Raw genomic sequence first — 21,353 nt, forward strand, 5'->3', positions numbered from 1 at the left:
CTTCCTGCCCGCGTCCCAGCCAAGCGCCCAGGTGAAACCTTTACCCTTAAGCCTATGCAGTCTCCATGGGGCTGCAGAGCCCACACAGCTCTTGTCCTGAGGAGCACACTCTGGTTTGGCAAGAGAGAGTGCCAGCACCTCGAAATGCTGATCTTAAGACTCTAATAAAGAGCAAATCCACCTCTCAGTTTGCAGTTTGTTTTATTGCCCAACTGACCTCACATAGGCATGCTTTTGCTCTCATTTTTGCAAGGCTCTTGCCGAGTTCCATCAACAGAGCTCCTATCAAAAACCTCTAAAAACCTGGTGTCAAGCTACTAACCCATACGTCATTTACATCAATTTTCTCAGAATCATCTGTACTAAGACCAACCTTTAAAACTACCTGTTGGGCTTTGTTACATTAAGACCATTTCTAAACCTTTGGTAATGTTACTCGATGATCCCTCTTGCAGCACAGATGTTGCCCAGCACAACTGCAAGGCCACCAGCTGTACACCATGACCAGCAGGATTCATTTGCCTGGGAAAAGCAAGGAGGAGGAGTTGAGTAGAGTAACTGCTCTGCAATGCTCACACGCTCGTCCAAAATAAGCAACTCTGATTCGGTAACTATTATTCTGCTCTGGAAGTGATTATTTTATTCTAGGATAATTACTCCATTTCCAAAGTGAAATAATTGTTACCGAATAAAATCATTTTTATTTTGGAATATTTCATCCACATGTGGGAGTTACTCTGGAACAACTAAATTATACCCTAATAGCTAGAAGAGAACAGTCCTGCCAGTCAATTTTTCCAATGCAGGCAACTCCTTAAACCCTAATTCCACTAGAAGGCTTAGAACAGAAGGTCTCATTGCAAAACCTGAGATGCCAATCACTCCATTTGAAGCAGAATCCACATTAATTTATGAGAGTAACAGCTTTTAGCTCTCTTAAGTACAGAAGTCACTGAAGGAAATCAAAGTCCATCAAGGGATTTCCAAAGCATGTTACAAGTATTACCGCTTACAGACAAAACTCAGTACAAGATACACAAATAGCACTGGTGCTGTTGAATGCTTTCTTCTCTACATACACACAGTTACAAATTGCTTCTGAAGTCTAAACCTGAATAAACCCAAACCAACTCATCCTGCAGAGGTAAATGTTGGTAGCAGTATGCTGTACCAGCGCTTGACTTTTGGAAGAACTGGGGACATGCCTTGGACTATGCATCCATTACTTGTTCTAGATAATTGGCTTAGCTGATGAGACAATTTAAAACCCCTTACCAGAATATGCATACATTCAGAATCTCTTTTGACTTTGCCCAGTGTTTTCTAATATAAACTACTCTTAAGAAACTAAGAAGGGAGTTCAGTACTAGCACCATTTTTGCACTGCAAAATTTTATAATTGGCCATTAAAGCAGGCAAAGAAGCCACAAAGCTCAAAAGTTTAGGTTCCCACAGCAACAGTAATTCAGCTGCATTTAAAATATATAGCAGAGCATAAATTAACAGTTATTGAAAATGCTGCATATGTGCAATGTGGCCATGTTAACATTGCTATGGGAACCTTAACTTCTGAATAGATAAGCATTCGACAAAAATAAAAACCATATAAGAGAAATAATCATTACAGATTTTGCTGGAAAAGACTACAGCCAATTTCTCATCTGCAATCTGTTGATGCAGAGCATAAGGCTTCATAAAGCCTCAGAAGTCCAAGCAGGTGAAAAAATAATCACTAAAAACACTGAGTGTCAAGGCCATAACCATGGCTGACACTTAACTGCAGCTTCACTTTCAATTTATGCTTATAATCAAACAGTACGCAAAATTATTCCAGAAATCTCAACAGAGATAAGGAGCCCACATACAACTATCACCCTCTCCTCTTTTTCTCTCATACTTCCGATACATTAAATATTTTGGAAGAACAGATGGTAAATTTGCTACTGACTTTAGTCTTTTTCCCCCATCATGCTCAATTAAAAAATAATTTTAAAAAAGCAATCAAACTGTGCTCTAGTATATATTAATGTAGTAGCACCAAGCCCTGTCTTTCACATACTGTTCTAACACCAAAGTTTTTGTTTTAAAAAAGTTTGATTTCAGCAGATCTTTGGGGTTGGAATTTTTCATATTTTCATATGAATCCAATAACCGCAGGTCTGCTGGCTTACTTTCCAGTGGCATGGATGTTGTCTGGGAGTAGAACAACAGCATTCTGCTCCTGGTTCTGCCATTCCCTCCAAATCTCTATGCTGCATGATCTTGGGCAAGCCAAGCTCTCTTCCCTGCAGTTCCTTCATCTGTGAAAAAGAAATAATGACACCCATCTTTTCTATCCAAAGGTTCAATGCTTTAACCAAGTGCATTTTCTCAGCCGCTTAAAACAAAATTTTCAAAGTTTCCTTTCAGAATATTTGAACAAAATTCCAGCAGCACCTATAGCAGCTCTGCAAAGAATTCTCCCAATCTGTTAACTGCTGAAAGAGAAATGACATAAAGGCTTCTTTATTCCAACCCACCCTCATGCAGCTGTGTGGCATATATGGTTAGTCCCATTCAAAATTCTACAAACCAGTTTCTTCCCCACAGTGATCACAGATTACCAAATACTCTTAACCAGCAAACAGAGCAAGTTCTAGAGCCCTGTACTGGCAAATGCAAGACAAACAGTGTTCTCCACATCGAGCCAAAGTGACAAGTTCTCCCTCTGATATCCTGGCACACACGCTTGGAATTGCACTGACAAAAGAAGGATTTCCCAGTCGTCGGAAAAGCAGGATACTGGCTCTGAAATGAGCCATACAGTTCAAAGAGATTTTAATCTCTATTATTAGAAGTGACCTTGATTTTTCACATCCATAGTACAGACTTTATGAAGATTATATGGGCATACCGCTTGAGGACATTTTCTGTGTAACATTAAGATTTTACTCAGGCCACAAACTTGCTTTTTCCTAGAGTGATTTAGGGAAAAAAAACCAACAAGCTAACATGATAATATTGATCAGAATAGCGTCTTTTACAAAGACACAGATATACACTGAGAACAGTTAGCAACGTCCTACACCACTACATGGGAGACAGACAGAAAATTTTGCCCACTACATGCACAAATGAGTTTTCTCACAGTGGACAGTCACTAAACTATTTTGCCAAAATGGTGAGTTTATGCTTCTTCCTACATAAGGCACAGACATTATATGTTCTTAGTCTCCAGCCTCAAAGGCAGAGTACTGGAAGAAATGAGACTTATGGAGTCTGTGAAGCAAGAAGTTTAAGCAGCAGAATTTATTTTCAAACCCTACTTATGAGTTTGGCTGAGAAAGAGAAAGCATGGGTCTTACCTGAAACTTGCCATTTCAAGATGCTTGCAAACACCTTTCAATGAAATAAAGTGTTCCAATAACCACCTGCTTTCTGCATTGTCATCTCTTATAAATGGTAATCTACCCATATTTCAGCCAATATATCTATGACCTAAAGCACTAACACCACTCTTTCACTACAGCCAGAACCTTCACTGTCCCTGCATGCCTTGACCCCAGCCCAGTATCACAGTCTGAGGGACCCTATTACTTGGACAGCACCTATTGCCACCCAATTCTCTCTTACATGGGTGATCCCTACATGTTCAGAAACTGCATTGTTGCATCTCTATTCTTTTCCTTCAGAGGCTATATGTGCTGTGCTTAAGTCCAGTGTGCTAGATCACTCAGTTCATGAGTTGCACTGAGGAAACAAAAGACATCATATTTGCTACTGAAGCTGGCAATTTCAGTTACCCAAGTTAAGTTATTTAAACAACCCTGAAGTTACTCTTATTTCATCAACAGATATTAAGTGAACTCTTTGAGGCACGAAAGTGATAAATTTTTGAACAAACACTTCCCATCTCATACTTAACCCTAATATATTGGTGACATACCTAGACTGAAAGTCTCACATTTAAGACAGACAAGAATTACAGCAGAAGGAGTCACTGATGAAGGTGCTTCCATGCACTTTGTGTTTGCATAATACCCAACCGCTTGTCACAGTTTTATAACACTACCTTCTGATACCACTTCTACTGATTCAGTGTTTTTTTCAGCCACTACCTGCTCTTCTTATCTCCACTATCACTTCATTCTCAGAGACAAATTCAGATACCAGCACATATAAAGCACTTTTCTCCCCCATCTGACATACTCTGGGAAGAGCAGATTAACAACATTCTCTTATTAGCATACAAGTTCCCTACTCATTTCAGCATCCAACGCTGGTATGACTTACATGTGGTTTTAAAAAAAAAAAAAAAAAAAGATTGCTTACTGCTAAAATCTGGAACAGATTTACTAATTTAGCACCAAGCTCTGTCCTACATACAGCACCATGACTTTCTATAAAAATGACTTCCTATTAGATCTTGCTACCTCAAATTTTCTCTTTTCAACCTATTCCTTGCTAAATGCAAGCTAAAAATGGCTTATGACTGTTTCAAGCTATTCTCCCTCTCATTGGCATAACACAGTAAAGGCTAGGTGCTGTTAGTGAGTCAGATTATATGTCCAAACATAGTGTTCTGTTGACTAGATGCAGATGGGATTGATTTTTTAACTTGATAGCTTGTTTAAAAGTTACATAATTCTGTATGCAAACCTTCTTGTTCAAGTTTTATTGAATACCCAAGTTCATCACATACCAAGTCACTCCAAATTCTGGACTCAGAGAGAATCATTGAGATATTCAGGACAACTTTGTTAACGTTTGGTAACCAAATTGCTTCCTTCTCAAGCCCCAAAGAGATAAAGGGAAGGGAACACAAGAAATTCTCTGAAGACCCAAACAGTTACCCACAATCTGGCTGTTACATGATCTAAACCTCAAAAAAAAAAAAAAAAAAAAAAACCACCAAAAAAACCAACAACTTAAAAGTTGTACAGAACAAGCTAATGAAAGTTCTTCCTTGAATAATTATTTTTATGTAACTCGAAATGTTTTCTTCCATCTAAAGGTAATTCCACATTTCTTGTGATACTGTCCCAAGAACAAAATTATCTTCCCAACTTCCCTTACTATTGTGGTTGGTGTTTTTAACTGTGAATGGGTAATCAGGTAGTAGACACGAATAAACACACTCAATTTAAAAGATTATGTACCATCACTGACCAGTCAGTCCTCATATCTGCTACAAACCAAATAATGACAGAAGCATTTAATAAAATCTGTTTTTATTTTAAAATGAACTACACTTCAGACAGCTAGGCCTACAAATTTGTATCTGTTACATATGTACTTGACAAGAAAAGCACTGGAAAGGAACTTCAAATATGACCTCGCTCTCTGCATTAATATATTTTATCCCTTTTCTATTCCTATTGAAGGCCTCAAAATTGTTCATTTTTTCTTCTAAGATAGCCTAATCCCCCTCTGCATTTACAGTTCTTCTCAGCTTTGTGCTGTCATCCAATTTCATCATTACTGCCAGCTTTTTTTCAGCATCAAAAATTACACACAGGATGCCAAATACAAATCCTCAAGGAATTTTGCTACTAGATCCCCAGTAAGGATTGCTTCTTCCTTCTCCATCACTGCTGCCCTCACAACTTCATTGAGCTTGGAAGGGCCAACAGTATCTTGGACTGCACCACAGAGGCAGCCTGCAAGGAGAGGAGATAACTGTCCACATCTACTCAGTCCTTGTGAAGCCTCACCTGGAGTACTGTGTCCAGGCCTGGGGCCTCAAGCACAGGAGGGATGTGGAGCTGTTGGAAGGGTCCAGAGGAGGCTACAAAAATGATCAGAGAGTTCCAGCACCTCTCTTATGAAGACAGGCTGAGGGAACCGGGCTTCACAGAGAAGGCTCTGGGGTATCCACGTTGTGCCCTTCCATTACTTGAAGGAAGTTTAAAAACAGGAGGGAGCCTGACTTTTCACAGAGTCTGATAATGATAGAACAACAGAGAACGGTTTTAAATTAAAATGGGAGATTTAGGTTAGATATTTATAGGAAACTCTTTACTGAGAGGGTGGTAAGGCACTGAAACAGGTTGTCCAGAGAAACTGTGGATTCCCTGTCTCTAGGTATATTCAAGGAAGGGTTGGAGAAGGAGACTGTATCTAGGTGACCTTTAAGGTCTCTTCCAATATAAGACACTCTCTGATTCTCATGTATCATGCAATACCTATTTCTTCTGGTTAACAGCAAGTTGTCTATGTGTACCATACTAAAACTTCTACTTTACTGCCTTTGGAGATAGCAGCAATGTTTTCCTCTTCATTCAATATGTTCACATATCCAGATAGCCACAGACCAATAGATCAATAGACTGAGTTGGTGGTTCCCCTGTAGTGGCCAAGGGCTCATGTTCAGAAGCAGGGTCCTGCACAAATATCCCTTCAGATGAGATTGCAGGTCACTCTGCAAGCAAAAGAGAATGACTGCTGTGAACTGGGTAGGCAGATGGGAAGGAGCATTACCAGGTGCAGCACCCAGCAAAACTCAACTCACTAGTAATAGCCACCACTTTCCTTCTCCTCTCATCAAATCCATCTTCCTCTTCTGTGGGGAAAGTCACCACAAAGCACAGCAGTCCTCGGTGTATAATTATTTCCCTCCTCCTCAAAAAAAAAAACAAAACAAACATAGCCGAAATCTGCAAAGCAGCAGTAACTCAAATCTCATCCTTGAGACAGTATCAGCACCAGAAAAGGTTTAGTTAATAAACAACATAAAGCCAGACACTAGTAAACTAAAAACATGTAACCAACAAGCAGCAGATGCTGCCTGAACTGTCAGGAAAAAGGGGGCTGCTTTCAGCTATTGTGGGCACCAGGCAGGATCGAGCCCCAGGCTGCAACGTGAAAACAGTGAGACAGTTGCTTTTAATTTTTTACCCATTCTAATCCGCTTTATGGAAAACGTTTTAAGGATTAGAATAGATGACATTGACCTAGCCATGAACTACAACAAGAGTAGATTACTCACTACAGTTATATTTTCACTGCCAATGTCATTTTCACAATCCTTTTATTTTATGAAATGTCTGAGAGTTCTTAACAAGCCAAAAAAGAATTTTCCACATCCACCCCATATAAATGGCTGCTTATAATAAAGATAAGCAGTTTTACCTTGCGTAACTTTCCAGAAAATAAACAAATCTCTAAATATTAGTTTTTAAAACGTTGTTGTTACAAAGTAAAACCAGAAAACTACTGGCCAAACACACAGAACAAAGACAGACCTACCCACCTTACAGAGATCTTTCCACGTGTTTGTTTAATACTTGGAATGTGGAGGCATTCCCTTCTGACCACGCTGAAGTAACACTCACCGACTCCAAGCAGGCGGCGTTGCCAAAAAGTCATTCTGAGTCTGCCCAGTAGAGGGCAATGACACACACGTATAAAGAAAAATCGAATTTAAAATGCGCGTTTGTAAAAACAAAACGAAGTGAAATAAAGTAAAATAAATGAAAAATACTTTATGACTATGTTTAATTATTTACGTCTAAGATATTTATCTTCACTGATATATAGATCCCTGTTCCCCACTTTAGTTAATGCCTCAAAGGATTTCAAAATTCAAAATCATGTATTAAAAATCTTTTTCAAAAACATCAGAAACGGACCATTATGTATACAGCAATAGAATGGATCTTGTTTTACGTTTGACTGTAGGATGGATGCCAGGAATGCCTTTGTCCCTCAGGCAACACATAAACTTGCTAAAAAGCCTCAGTTTTCTGTTTAAAATTGGTCCAGAAGGACACTGTTACAGCACTTTCTTCCTGCAGCACACCCATCTATTGCAAAGAACACTCACTCATAGCCATTAAGTACGGTATCATGTTTACATGGAAAGCTGTTGCTGCAATCCAACTGATTCTTTTACAATTCTTTATAGGCTTATTTTCCCAGTGACACTTAGAAAGAATGCAAAGAGTCTTCAGGATTCTGCAGCACACCCTACTGACCTGTAGGTACAAAGTGAGATGGTCAAGGGCCTCGGTATGGCTGAGCTAGTCCTGCCAGCAACTCTGAGCCCTAACAGTGAGGCATGGCTGCAAGCAGCACCCCATGCCCCTACTTCTTCCAGGACAGGAAGAGTAAAGTTGAAGAAATAGACACAGTAGAAAAAGTGATGAACACAATATAGACACTCCACACAAACTCTCACAAGAGGCTGTTCACAGCCAGTTTGTGACTGGCTTCAAATGCTGTCACTTGTGGTTATCTGGGCTTCACTGCAGAGCTTGGCATGACCTCAAGACAGGTTCCTAGGCCTTCCACTTCCCAGCTGCATAAACATAAAAGGGAAAGGACACTGTGAAACACAGCCCACCAACAGGCTTCAAATTGAGAAGCTGCTTACAAGTACTGGCATGGCTTCAGATTTTCTTTTCTTTTCTTTTTTAATTTAAATCTAGGCAATGAATAGTTCTTGTCAACACACATCAACAGCTTAACAGTTTTGTCCAGGGTATCCAGCTCACTTGACTGAACATAGTAGTCACTGCGACAAGTGGGCAGGACTGAGAATTTGCTTCAGAGAAACCTTTCAGCTCACCCCTTTCCTGGAGGGAGTAACAAACCTCCTGATGCCTGAATGCACCAGCCTCTGCCAGAGTTCCTGGCTGTTCCAGCCGGAAAGAGGCCTCAGACTCCTGATATCAAGATCCTGACCTCATGGCCTACCGGCTTCTGAGCAGCTGCCTCAGTTGGAAGCGCAAGTGAGTCACCCAGTCTGGAGAATCAGCCTCAGGACAGCTGCCCAGCCTGCAGAGCATGCAGTGCAGCCAGCAAGAAACATGAGTTTCAGGGAAAGCACATCAAAACTGAAGAATTTCTGAGACAGTCTTACATTTTATACTGCTTGTATTTTCCTGTGTAAGAGAGGCATTTTAGAAGATCCACAACTTGATTTAATTAGTTAGTATTGCAGGTCGTATATAGACCTCTCACTCCTGATTACATGCAACTCACTCCCTTTTTTTTCCCCCCCCAATGTTTCCTCACTCACAGAGACACCTCAAGTGTACTTTGGATCTAACCAAAACAGATGCTTGAAAAACTTAAATACAGTTTTGGAAAAACACAGATATGGCTATCTACATGTGTCAATTGGTTTTAATTATTGGGTATAGCCTATGTACAAAAAAAAAAAAGAAAAAACAGTGAAATTACTTCAACAGTAACACTGAAGAATTATTTTACTGTTAAGAAATTGATTTTAAAAAGAAATTATACATAGAATATTAATCTTAAATTCATTTAAAGATTTACTTTGTATATTCTCAGAAAGAAAAAAGGAGAAACAATACCACATATCAATAGCATTTTTCATGCATTAGATGCAGACCAGAATCAATCTATTTTGAGAAAAACAGCCGGTTTCTTTTGTGTTTTTTGTTTTGTTTTTGTTTTTTTTAATAATAAGTAGTATTAAAATCCTTACATGATACAGATCTTAACCTAACTTTGCTACCAGACTGCTAGTTAAGTATAATCAAAAGCTTACCTCTTGAAGGAAAGAAACACTCAGTTTTTATGGACCAGTGCAACTTCCCCTATTGTACATAGGTTTGCATCATCAAGCAAGCAAAGAAACTAAATATATCTAGAAAGGATATTTCTAAAAACAGCAGGTATTCATCATCCAATTTCAATCAATTCATATCTGTCAACATACAGACGGTTTCCATATGCTTCGATTTCTGGAAGCTCAGCTCAAAGGAAATCCCTTTAAATTATGCAAAACAAGCACTTTAATACTTTTCACCTCTACTGCAAAGGCACCTGTCCCTCTCACTCATGGGCCTGAATCTCTTTTTGGGAGATACTATGCAAACATCAAACAACAGATGAAGGTTCTACGTCAAAGGACCATTAAGACAAAAAACAGCAAAGTTTGTCCTCCATGATACGTGGGACCTGTCAAATTGCACCAGTTAGCATGAGGTGCAACAGCAAGGCAGAGTGCATCAGACGTGGAACTAACGTACAGTTTGTGGTGAATGAGTCAACATGCAGAAATTGCGTAGAAGGAATTTCAAAACATACAGGTTAGCCATACAACATGGCACTGAATAAGGTCAAATACATAATATGGGCAGGCATTATCAAAAGAAAGACTGCAGCTGACACATTGTACCAAACAAGGGCTTCTGCATTAGGTACACTGAGTCACAGGAAGCCTTGCTGGGTAACTCCAATACTTTTACTCAATAGAGGTGAAACAGTCAAAGCTAACATCTAGGAATGCTGTTTCGTGTCATGTTTCTGAATGGAAAACTTAGAACATGGAAAAAATCATTCTCATATATTGCCAGAAGCGAGGAGTCCCCATGTGATACTGTATGCTGTCCTTGGGTCCAGCAAGATTTTTCCCTACTCAGTATCCTAGCGAACCATCTGCTCTTCAAGCAAAGGTATTTCTGCTATATCTAACATTTTACAATAAATTGTGCATGTATTTTCACAAAGACATTTATTTTCCGAATGAGTAGCAACATACTAACATATTGCTCTCAAAGATAACTTCAGATTAATCTCATCTAAATCCCTGGGACCCAAGAATACAGCCTGGCTGATGCCTGATCCCTACCTCAAGGTGAGATCTGGGTGTATTCCATCCCATCACCACCTTGGTTTCCCTAGGAAATAATAAAAGAATGTATAATCAACAGGAGCAGTCTTCACACTTGCTAGCAAGTTGGCAGGTACACAGGTGCAGCTTTGCAAAGTGGAGACTTTCAGCCATCTTGCCTACAGCCTCAGGAAGCTCAGTCAGATAGTATTTGTATAACCATACAATAGTATACAGATAGTATATGTATAATATACATATATATACATATATATATAATACATATATATATATTATATATATATATATACATATATATATACATATATATATAATTATGTACATATACATATATATATATATAAATATATAATATACATACATATACATATATTATGTATATAATAATATACAGATAGTATATGTATAACCATACAGATAGTATATGTATAACCATACAGCTTTGAGAAAGGTGACAAATCCTCCAACTTCTAGGCAGTTTGAAAGCAATCAAACAGATGCAGCACTGGCCAGATAAGACTGTTGAAAAGCTAATTAAAGAAATTGTCCTTTCTGAAATTTCTTGCTTAGGTGATGAGCATCCTTTTAGTGCTATGATAGTTTACTAAGGTCTACCAACCCTCTCCCCCCCAGGTATTGGCTAGTACAAAACAATCTTTCTGGGGCTGATTTTAGCACTTTCAAGACAATTTCACGTATCCACTGAGCAAGCCGAAAGATTGAGGTTTCTCAGAAGAGCAGAAACAACTGCTTTACTTGCCCCCAACATTCATTCTATCCTACTTTTGCTAGACAGCTTTGAGTATGAGATGCTGGGTGGTATTGCAAAGAAAATTCATGGACATCAGCGGTCCCTTTAGGAAACAAGACCAACATGGAATTTTTCTTCATCTGGACCTTCATTTTAGAGCATAATACTTGCCTAATTTCACACTCAAGTATTTAATGCTTACTTCTGGAAATAACCTGCTAGCTTTAGCCATGAATGTCTAAAGAATCTATTTAAGTGCTTCTCTTTTTATATCCACTAAAGTTGAATCAACAAGATTGCAGAGAGATGTCTGAGATCAGAGGAACTGCAGAGCTGAATTTAGCCAATGGTATTTTTGTGTTAAGGAAAAGCACAGAATGGAGAAAAACTGTATTCATAAGTCTTTTAGACTACGTGAAGGACAAACTCCTTAGGCTGAAAAACAGTATTTATATCTATATCTAGTAAATGTAAGGAAAACATCTCAACTAATTCATCTGAAGGTCCCTTTGATAATATTGTTTTCTAAAGAGACCTTTTTAGAGGCCATGTTGTTATACAGTAAAAAGAACAAAAATTGAAATATATTAAATGTTACACAGATGTCATACTTTTGCCAGTTAACAAAATTCACTCTTGCACAGTATTTTAAACAAGAAACTATTATCCCTGCACCTACCTCTTCTCTTCAAAGGGAGCAAACAGGACTGCACTAAAAGTAATGTCTCTTATTTTACTGAGCTGACCACAACATCAGGAGTCAGCACAGTGAGATGGTGGGTATGTTTCAGCAGTGGTGATAGTAACATAAGACAAGCTGTGTTCTGAGTGGCCATACAGATTTTTTGCAAGCACAGCACAAAGGCTCTTGCTCATTGCTGGTGAAAATGCATAGTTAATGGTGGTGACTGTGTTGAAAAAACAGTGTTTTGTACCTGAAAATTTGCTCTATCAAACAGTGTTATTGTGCTCTTTGTATGTGTTGTAGTTTCCAAGGAAATAACTAGGAGGCATTGCTTTCCTGAATTTAACTATCTAAACGTGGGTCATAAAGCAGGGGGCACCAAAGTCTTCTCAAATGTGAACAGCAGAAGGACAAGAGACAAGGACAAGGTCATAAGTTGTGATGCTGGAAATTCTGATCAGTGAGAGTGATTCAGCACTGAAAATGTGTCCAGAAAGGCTGTGAACTCTCCATTCTTGGACATTTTCAAAACACAATCTCATAAGCGCTGATCAATCTGATCCAACTTGGAAGCAAGATCAGCTTTGAGCCAAGGCTTGGACTAGTGACTAGCAGAGGGCCCTGCTAGCCTAAATTTTCTGTAAGTCTGTGAGAAAGGCCCCTTCACTGGATGATTCATCTCATCTTAAAATAGTTCTCTAAAATAGATTAGATGAATCACCATCTGGTGGTGCCTGTGTTTCACTGAATCTCACTGAATATATTCTCCACTGAATACAAAGGCAACCTAAGCTGACCAGCTACAATGTCTTAAAGTGATATGCCTGTAAACTATAAGAGATAAGACTCATCATTAGTGAGCTGTGCCCTAAAAAGTAAAATTCTTACCGTATTTATATTTAACCATTTTAGGGTGCGAACTGCTATCTGAATAGTCAGCTTCTTGATTTCAGGAGAAAGTGGATGAGACTTTCATATAACACTAAAAATTAACAGTGAGAATAACATAATGTGGCCCACACAGTTAAATGTCATTACTGCAACAAGACATAACACAGTGACAAGAGTTTTGTGATCAGGAATACAGATTATAATATGTAGTAGCTTTGTCTTTAAAGACAGCTGAGTACTTAGAAGCTGATAGCACAGTTTTCCTTAGTGAGAGAATATTTCTAATTTGACAGCTTTACATATTAAGGTCATAGTGGATAAAAGAAAAATGAGTTTAATGTTTAGGTCTAAAAAAATACATTTCTTATTTTATGGACTGCAAATGATTTAAGAACTCTGGAACTATTTAAAATTCTCTTTGAAAAAAAAATCTGACATGAACTTGTAAAAACACAGTTGAGGTTCTTTATTATTATTATTTTTTGTCCTTAGAAACAGTTTTTAGGTGGAACACATCTCACCTCCTTCGAATTTGGAGGGAAAGTAATATAAATAAGAAAGAAAAATCAAGTCGTCTTCCAGCTCTTCACATTACCAGAACAATTCTATTGTCTTTTACCTGAAAGGGTGAAATTTCATGGAAATTATTACACTAATTAGAAGAGTCAAATTAAGTTTGTTGCTATTTTTCCTTTTCTTATCAGCTTTTTCAAATCATGCACTGCAACAAGATTGTATTAGACAACCACCTGCGTGAATTTAATCAAAAACATAAAACAGAAGTATTAATAAATGCTGCCTAAGTGTTTTGTTGCAGAGGATGGGGAAGGGTTTGAGAGTACATAGTGGAATATATGCAGTGATTGAGAAACAAAGTTGATATTTATTAATGTTGACTTGCAATTTCTTCAGTTTTCTTTCAACAGTTTTTTGCATTTTTGACAGATATACTTGAAAAATGCCTCTGCTTTTACACACAGCAGTTTGAAAAGACAGAGCTTCCAAACAACTTTTTAAAAAAGTACTTACAAGTTGAAAATATAACCTTGACACTCAGCTCCTAACAGCAAGTGTGGAAACCCAGCCCTGCTGCTTCTCATGGTTAAGTGGCCTCATGAACCTACATCTTTCACTCAGACTTTCCCAGACGCCTCCAGTCTACAGCCACATTGACAGCACTATCCAAATAAATTGTAGCCAGTTGAGAAACTACTTCACACCTTCATGAAGGACCTCCATTAGCAGAAAAGGAGAAGATGGGCAGAACCTTCCCGTTAGCAATGCCCTTTCTGTGCAAAGGCAATGGAAGCCAGGATGAGGCATATCACGCCCCGGTTTTCCAAAGATAACTGCCCTCTAGGCAGCCCATAAGGCAAGTCACATACAAAAGCTCTATTCTCCTATCTATATTTTAAAAGTACTATGAACCTACACCCTAGAAAAGTTTTCTTGAGCTAAGATCTTCAACTGAGATATACATCAATATATAAACAAGAGTTTTCCTCTTCAATACTGAGGCATTAAGAAGAACTCAGGTCCTGTGACAGGAAAGAACAGTTGTTTCCTCAGAACAAGGTATACAGATAAAACAAATATTTGTGATCTTGGGGAAAAAAGAAAAGCCAACAATCTAATTAAAAACTTCTAACACCCAAAGGAATGTCCCATTCCAGTAGGCAGCTAATTCCTCTGGACATACTGACTTGCACAGGATTACAATAAGCTCAGTTTCAAAGGGTATAGTGAAAAAGAAGAGGTCAGCAAATAGTTAAACATCTTGACAAAACTATATGCAGCAAGAAACAATGGATTTTTGGATGGATGTTTTGTAAGGTACCTTCACAATCACTGTAAGAATTAGGTTGCTGTAACTGTGGTATACAAACAGGATATAAACAGTATAGGGAAAGCAGTTGTCAGACCAACAGATACTAAAAGAAAACAGCACAGCTTTCAAGTACCCAGTCATTTTTGTGTTCTGAAGTTCTTTCTAGTAGAGCAGAAGTACTGTGTAGCATATAGCATAAAGAAATGCAAACTCAGCAAAAGAAATGTTACTAGTCAGTTATATAAATGCATACAATACATATTTATTTTCTAAAACAAAATTTTCTGTGTTGGGTAATTGAGTATCCAGGAGCCAAAGTAAGAACTCCTGGTAAGGAAAAGAGTTTAAACACACACTGTACTAACTTTTACACTTAACTATGACTTCCTAAAAGACCCACAGATACAAGTCTTCCAATGCATATTTACTTTGCGTGAAAATATTTTAGAAAGGGATATTCTTGAATTTACAAAAACAAGTCTACATACTGTAGATGTCAGCAAATAAACATACAGATACCAATAGGGTCAAAAAATCATTAAAAATACTCCATTATCAGTATCATCTTTCATGTTAGCATCTCAAAAATTTCAGTCCACCCCCCATCACTGGGTGGGTCAACATGTCCTACCTTACAACAGACTTTTAATTTTACCCCAAGCATAAAAGATACACTCCATATGGTATAATAAAAACATGAATTACCCCAGTGTGTCCTCATTTTTGTGTCTATCACAGCAAAACAAGCTGAGTTTCCCTGAGTACTTACAGGGAAACAGCAAAGTCCTAATTAGCAGTAACTGTATGCACGCTTTTATTTTGCCACGTAAGATGAAAACCTAGGTCAGAATTAACAAAGTGACACACTTCAGTGCAGTCAAACTGGAAAACTATATACAAGCTGTTGTTTTTCATTCAGATAATTGCAGCAAGATTCTGCAAGACCAGTGTCCGGTTTTGCCCAGCACTGCTGCTCTCCAAATAACTTATTACAATACACAAAACATCATTCAATCCCCACCCAACAGCCTGCCTTTTGTATTTTTTGTATTAGCTACTAACATTATTAGAAAAGTAAAATTTAAATAGACTTCAGTTTTGCCAGAATGAACCCAGAGGGAAACAGCAGCCGATCACAAAGAAAATGTGAAGGGTATTTTGAAAGAATCATAACAAGGCTTATGGGGTAAAGCCTATAGCCTAAAGGTTTCTACAGAACATTATCCTCACTGTAAGAATTTCTAGATTAATTTAAAAGAAAGCACATAGAAAGAACAGCATTTTCTGCTGAATCATTAAAGCTTTCACAGAATGACTATTGAACTGTATTAGTTACGTGTCTAATAAATTCAGTGTAACTTCTGCTAAGTGAAATGGAATCTTCCATATGCCTACTAAAAGTTTCCCTTCTCCATGTTCCAGAGGAGATTCTCCAAAAGCCAGCTTCCTTTTCATTCACTAGATATCCAGCTTCCAGCTGTTTGGTACATCCCACAGACAAGAGGAAGTCTCCCAACCACAAAGAATGACCCAAAGTTAGAGCATAACCATGGAAAAGTTCAAAAAGCTTTGCACTGATTAATGGCACGTTCAGTCCTATAAAGGCCCATGGCAAAGCCACCAAACCCAAGATAATACATTTGACTGCTGTTTCACCCACGGAATATTCAACGTTTCAACAACGCAAATATGAAAACTTCATTCTTTTACAATTAATAAAGACCAAAACAGACATTTATTCCCAACAAGTACCATTTTTATCCCAGATGAATTCTGTGAGCTAAGAGTAAAATAGGAAATTACTCAGAACAAACCAAAATACTCAGTCTGGGCTTTATTTTAGTGCATTAAGAGTTCCATATTGACATGTACCCAATATCATAGTTCCTAGCTAAAAAGGAAGAAAAGATGTGACGAAATATTGTTTCCCATGTGAGACTGTATGTAACATGTTAACATGTCTGGTTTTAAAAGAAATTTGCCTGTGCTTTTCCTATAACAAGGCCAAATCAGAAACCACAGGGGTAGGTTCTTAAAATTTTGAATGAGCTGTAGTCTTACAGATATCCTAGAGCATGGTCAGGCAGTCAGATTTAATCCCACATTCTGGGAAAATATTTTCTCCTGTATTGTTTCTAGTATTTTGTTCAGACAGCTCTCATGCTTCACTATATTCTCTGCCTTGCCCTGAATTGCTGTCCTGTTTTGCATGACTGAAATTTTGAAAGCTGAATGATTTTAGATACAGTTACAATAAATCATCATGTATTATGCTATTGAGAAGACCCTATTCCCTCTAAAGAGGAGGAAAAAATATATAATATTAATTTTGAATAAAAGGCTTATATGAAGCTGTATTTTGCCCAGCTTGGCTATTCTTCCTCTATCATAATATCCCAGACCAACAAATAATTCACTTTAGGACTTCCTTATAACCTTTTTATAACTTCTTGTGTATAAATTTTATAGATCCTAGTATTAGCTATCTACTAGGGCAATTTTATGATATTAAGAACATCCAAAAATCAACACCATTTTACTTCAGCAAATACTAAGTCCTCACTGTGACAAAAAGAAATGGCCCAATATGAAAGTTAAAATATTTGTTTTCTCCAGGTATGGAATATAAAAACGATGGAAAATTTAAGTTAACAGAGATTAAATGCAGGTAATAACTGTCAGTAAATGCAATTATCATTTATCAAAAATCAGACAAAAAGACAGACCAGTTTCAGTTCAGGCAAGTATTTCAGAATCAAAGAAAATACTTTGAGTCAAGAGGACTTCAGTATTTTTTGGAGTAAGTAAGTAAGTATTTTGGAGTAAGTCAGTAAGTATTTTTTAAATAGTGATTTACAAGTAAGAGGAGAAAAAACTACCAGATTTTCAAAACCAAGGTCAAAACCAGTCTCTTCAATCTGCATGAAGTCCAACTGTATATTGACAACCCAGTTCATGAGTGCAGTTTTGAAGCACTACTGACACACAAATAATACAATTCTGAATGCACCCAGAAAGCAGAGACTCAAGAGATTAAAACGGACGCACAGAGCCATTTGGCAAAATTCAGACCAAAGCCCTACTTCATTTCCACACCCAAACTTTACAGAAATTTAGAACCACCCCAACATTTTGGCATAATCTCAGGTATATGGAAGAGGACTAACCTCATGTATCTTCTATTTAAATAAAAAAATAAAGTAAAACAGCTTTCAAATGGAAGAAAGGAGAGAAGTCAGATCCTCACAAGCCATGAATCTGCTAGCACTATAAACATTTCTCAATTGAAGCATCATTTAACTCCCGTAGGCCACGTGCCACTAATCACAGCACAATAACTAAACACCAGCAGAGAGGTGGTAAGCCAGAGGAAAAAAGACAATGACAAGGCACTAAAAAAACAGTTTTCCACACTACTGGTAACACACAATGAACAACAAAGGCAGGAAACAGTTCATCCCTGTGAATTTTGTTTGACTTTCTGATACCATGGATGCAGCAGAATAATTTCACAATTAAGAATCAAAGCAACTTTACACCAAAACATAAGCTTCCCTTTCACACCACTTGTGTGCAAAGAAGGCTTGCAGTGTACAGTGAGTAGACACTAAAAATACACCTAGTCGCGCAGAAACATCACTACACCCAGTTTGCACAGACTTTCAGTTATTTTGAAGCTTGAGATTTGAACCATCTCAAGCACTGGGTAAAACTTTCATTGGTGATATAAAGTTTTAAATACAAGCAAATCTGGAGCTGCTCAGCTGACTCTGTGGCTTATAGCTGAGCCTTCATGCAAGCAAAGGCCTATCTGAAAATTTGCAACAACAACAACAAAGTGGCACAGTGGAGTAGCCCTAGGCTTCCAAATGACCACCTGAGAAATCCCCCTTTTCACAGTAAACAGACATCACAGGGATCCAACGCCATGCAAAAAGGTCATAGTAACGGCATGCGTAGAAATGTTCATATAGCTTATGGAGTGTGTACATTTCATAATTGTTTTGTAAGTGAAATTTAATAGGAACAGGATACATACAGTTGAATACTTTGATATTTCATTAGATATTCTGGTTGTGGTGGGTTTTTTTTTCCCCCAAGACAATAGGCAAAACTTGCAGTCCATGTTTCAACGGCTCCCACCCTTTCTACATTCAAACGATGGTTTCTGCAATATACATATGCTGTCTCAAATATTTTAAAACAAGCAAGGTCTGACTCACAGCCAACTGAAGAAGATAGCAGGAGTTATCCACTAAATATAGTGAATTTGTAGAAATTTAGCTGGCAATCACCATCGTAATAAGCTTATGCCATTTCCCCTTTGCTTCTTCCAAAAAGCAGTTTGGTTTTACCTTCCAAGTAAGATTTTCCTTAAACAACAACGAACAAAAAAACCCAGCACTGATGAGATTCAGCACCCAAGTAAAACAAAAAGGGAAAAAAAATTCACTTCCATTGTGCTTTGGAGGTTGCATCTTTTGAGACTGAAGAGGCAGAAAGAGACCAGTTAGTACCAGAGAGCTTGCTGACAGCACGCCCATTTTGAGATCAATAAACAAGATGAATTGCCTTCATTTCACAATTAAAAATGGAAGATCAAAATCATTTTGAAATCATTTGTAATCTGAAAAATCCTTTCAGTTGTCATCTATTAAGATAGATATGTCACAGTAATTGCCATTCACATGCTCCCAGCTAGTCTGTGACTACTTTTTGTCTTTATGGGGTTACAATCTGTGGTGCCTTACAACTCAATGCCAAATAGAACTTCTAAAATTGGGTTTGGTTCCATCACTGACTGCTTCTTGGGATCATATGAGCCTTTTTGAGGCTGCAGTTATATCAGCTGTTCAAATTCATCCCCTGTATCCCTGTGGAGTTGAGGACTCTTCCTACCCCTCACTTTTTCAGAAGCTCGTTGCTCTAAGGAAGCATGCAAGGGCACTCCTGCAGAATTGACAGAGCAACAGTGCTGTTTATGGACTTCCCCAGGTGACTTCTCATAGCACCCAGCTCCAACCTGGCAGCTTCTCATTGAGCAGTTTCCCTGCTTCGCAGGATAAAGCTGACAGGGGAGCACTATGATTGCAGCAGAATCTGTAACAGTAATGTGTCAGACTACCAAATAAATTTTAAAAAGAATAGCCTAACATCATGCTCAACACCTCTCTCACTGGCTGTTCTTGGCACGCTATTAATATACACATATATATCAGAATAAAAAAAGTTTACAATGTGTTCACTAAGCTGAGAGCCAAAGTGAGGCCATCCTTAAAATATGTTCTGTTTCCTATTCCCCACCAACAGCTCCTAGACTACTCCACAACTAGACTCTTCGAAGATGTAGTTTCAGTTTTTCATAGTTTCTTCTTGTGGTCAGCTGGGATCGTAGAGGAACAAATTCATCTAAGGCTGTCCTATAATTTAAAAAAAGTCCAAAAAAAAAAAAAAAAAAAGCTGAACAGTCTCTGAAGGATAGGTTGTATCATACCTAGAAGAATTTAAGGACTGCATAGATTTCTCAAAATGAGTTCAAGGTACTGACCGTGAATGAAGAAGGAACACTGTAGGTCTGGAAAGGACTAAAATACACAGGAAAGACTACAGCAAAATAGGATAACATCTAATTGATCATGGTAGGAGAGACTCTTAGTTTATCCAAATTTGAGATAATTCCTTTTCGTCTAAAATATTCTGATCGAAAAACACAGCTGTGAAGAGGCAGAAAGCTTTGGTATAATCATGACATTTTCCATAGTTATTTTTAAGCCATATCCCTATTATTCAAATTTTGATCTTTATTTATCATTAAGTAATCCAACTAATTGAAATACAACTACACACAGCTATACTATATAACATGACTGAAAAACACTGGATAGAACCAAAATTTCCCAACAGATTATCAGAAATACCGGATTCTTGTTGTCACACAACAAATGCACAGATTTATCATGTTTTCTTATGTTAAAAACAATTAAAAAACAGTGAAAGTGTTCAGGAAATACATTTCAATATGATTACATCATTTTAGGGGTAAAATAAGTTACAGTCTTTGGCCATAATATGACCCAAAGTATGTTGTAACGGTCCACAAATTATGCATCTTCTATATGTTATGACTTTGGTATGCATTGCAAAACTTGGCTTCATCAAAATACCAGAAGATAATTTTTTATGTCTTATGACAGAATGCTTTATTAAAAATAATCATGTTTCAAGAACTTACACTTGCAGGAAATAAAATTTCAGCAGGGAAATACATCTTTACAGCAGTTATTGTTTTACAGTGAGGGAAGTTACATCAGCTTTAAATTAAAAAAAATTAAAAGCACAACAAACTCTACCAGCCCACAAGATGCGTTCATCCCTCTTCTGTACACACACACACACACACACACAGCTAGACCAGTTCTTGCACACGCATCCCCTGACACAAACACTCTTGCCTTTGCATGCCTGCACACAAACACTGCGCTCACTTGTTAAGCTTCTCACACATAATCAATTCTTCAAGCTCTGGCACTCTCTCACACATACACAGACATGCTTCATACCTTCTCCTTCATTAGAAAACCATGTGAACCATCTATCCTTTCTTAATCTC

At 37.8% G+C, this 21,353-nt stretch overlaps 1 protein-coding gene and 1 long non-coding RNA gene across 3 annotated transcripts in view; both read right to left on the minus strand.

Moving 5' to 3' along the window:
• PDE10A (phosphodiesterase 10A) overlaps positions 1-21,353 on the minus strand; it is a 339,629-nt gene that overhangs the window by 300,557 nt on the left and 17,719 nt on the right. The gene's annotated exons all lie outside the window — the stretch shown is intronic.
• Positions 5,153-8,144, minus strand: LOC125688787 (uncharacterized). 2 transcript variants are annotated; one of them, XR_007374877.1, is made up of 4 exons: positions 7,836-7,912; positions 7,232-7,354; positions 6,491-6,600; positions 5,153-6,400 (listed from the first exon to the last, which is right to left on the minus strand). It is a non-coding gene; the product is annotated as an uncharacterized LOC125688787 (long non-coding RNA). The 2 variants fall into 2 exon arrangements; XR_007374876.1 differs by lacking the exon at positions 7,836-7,912 and adding an exon at positions 7,956-8,144 and having other exon boundaries at positions 5,154-6,400.

The sequence above is a fragment of the Lagopus muta genome, chromosome 2 (genome assembly GCF_023343835.1).
Source record: "Lagopus muta isolate bLagMut1 chromosome 2, bLagMut1 primary, whole genome shotgun sequence".
NCBI lineage: Eukaryota > Metazoa > Chordata > Aves > Galliformes > Phasianidae > Lagopus > Lagopus muta.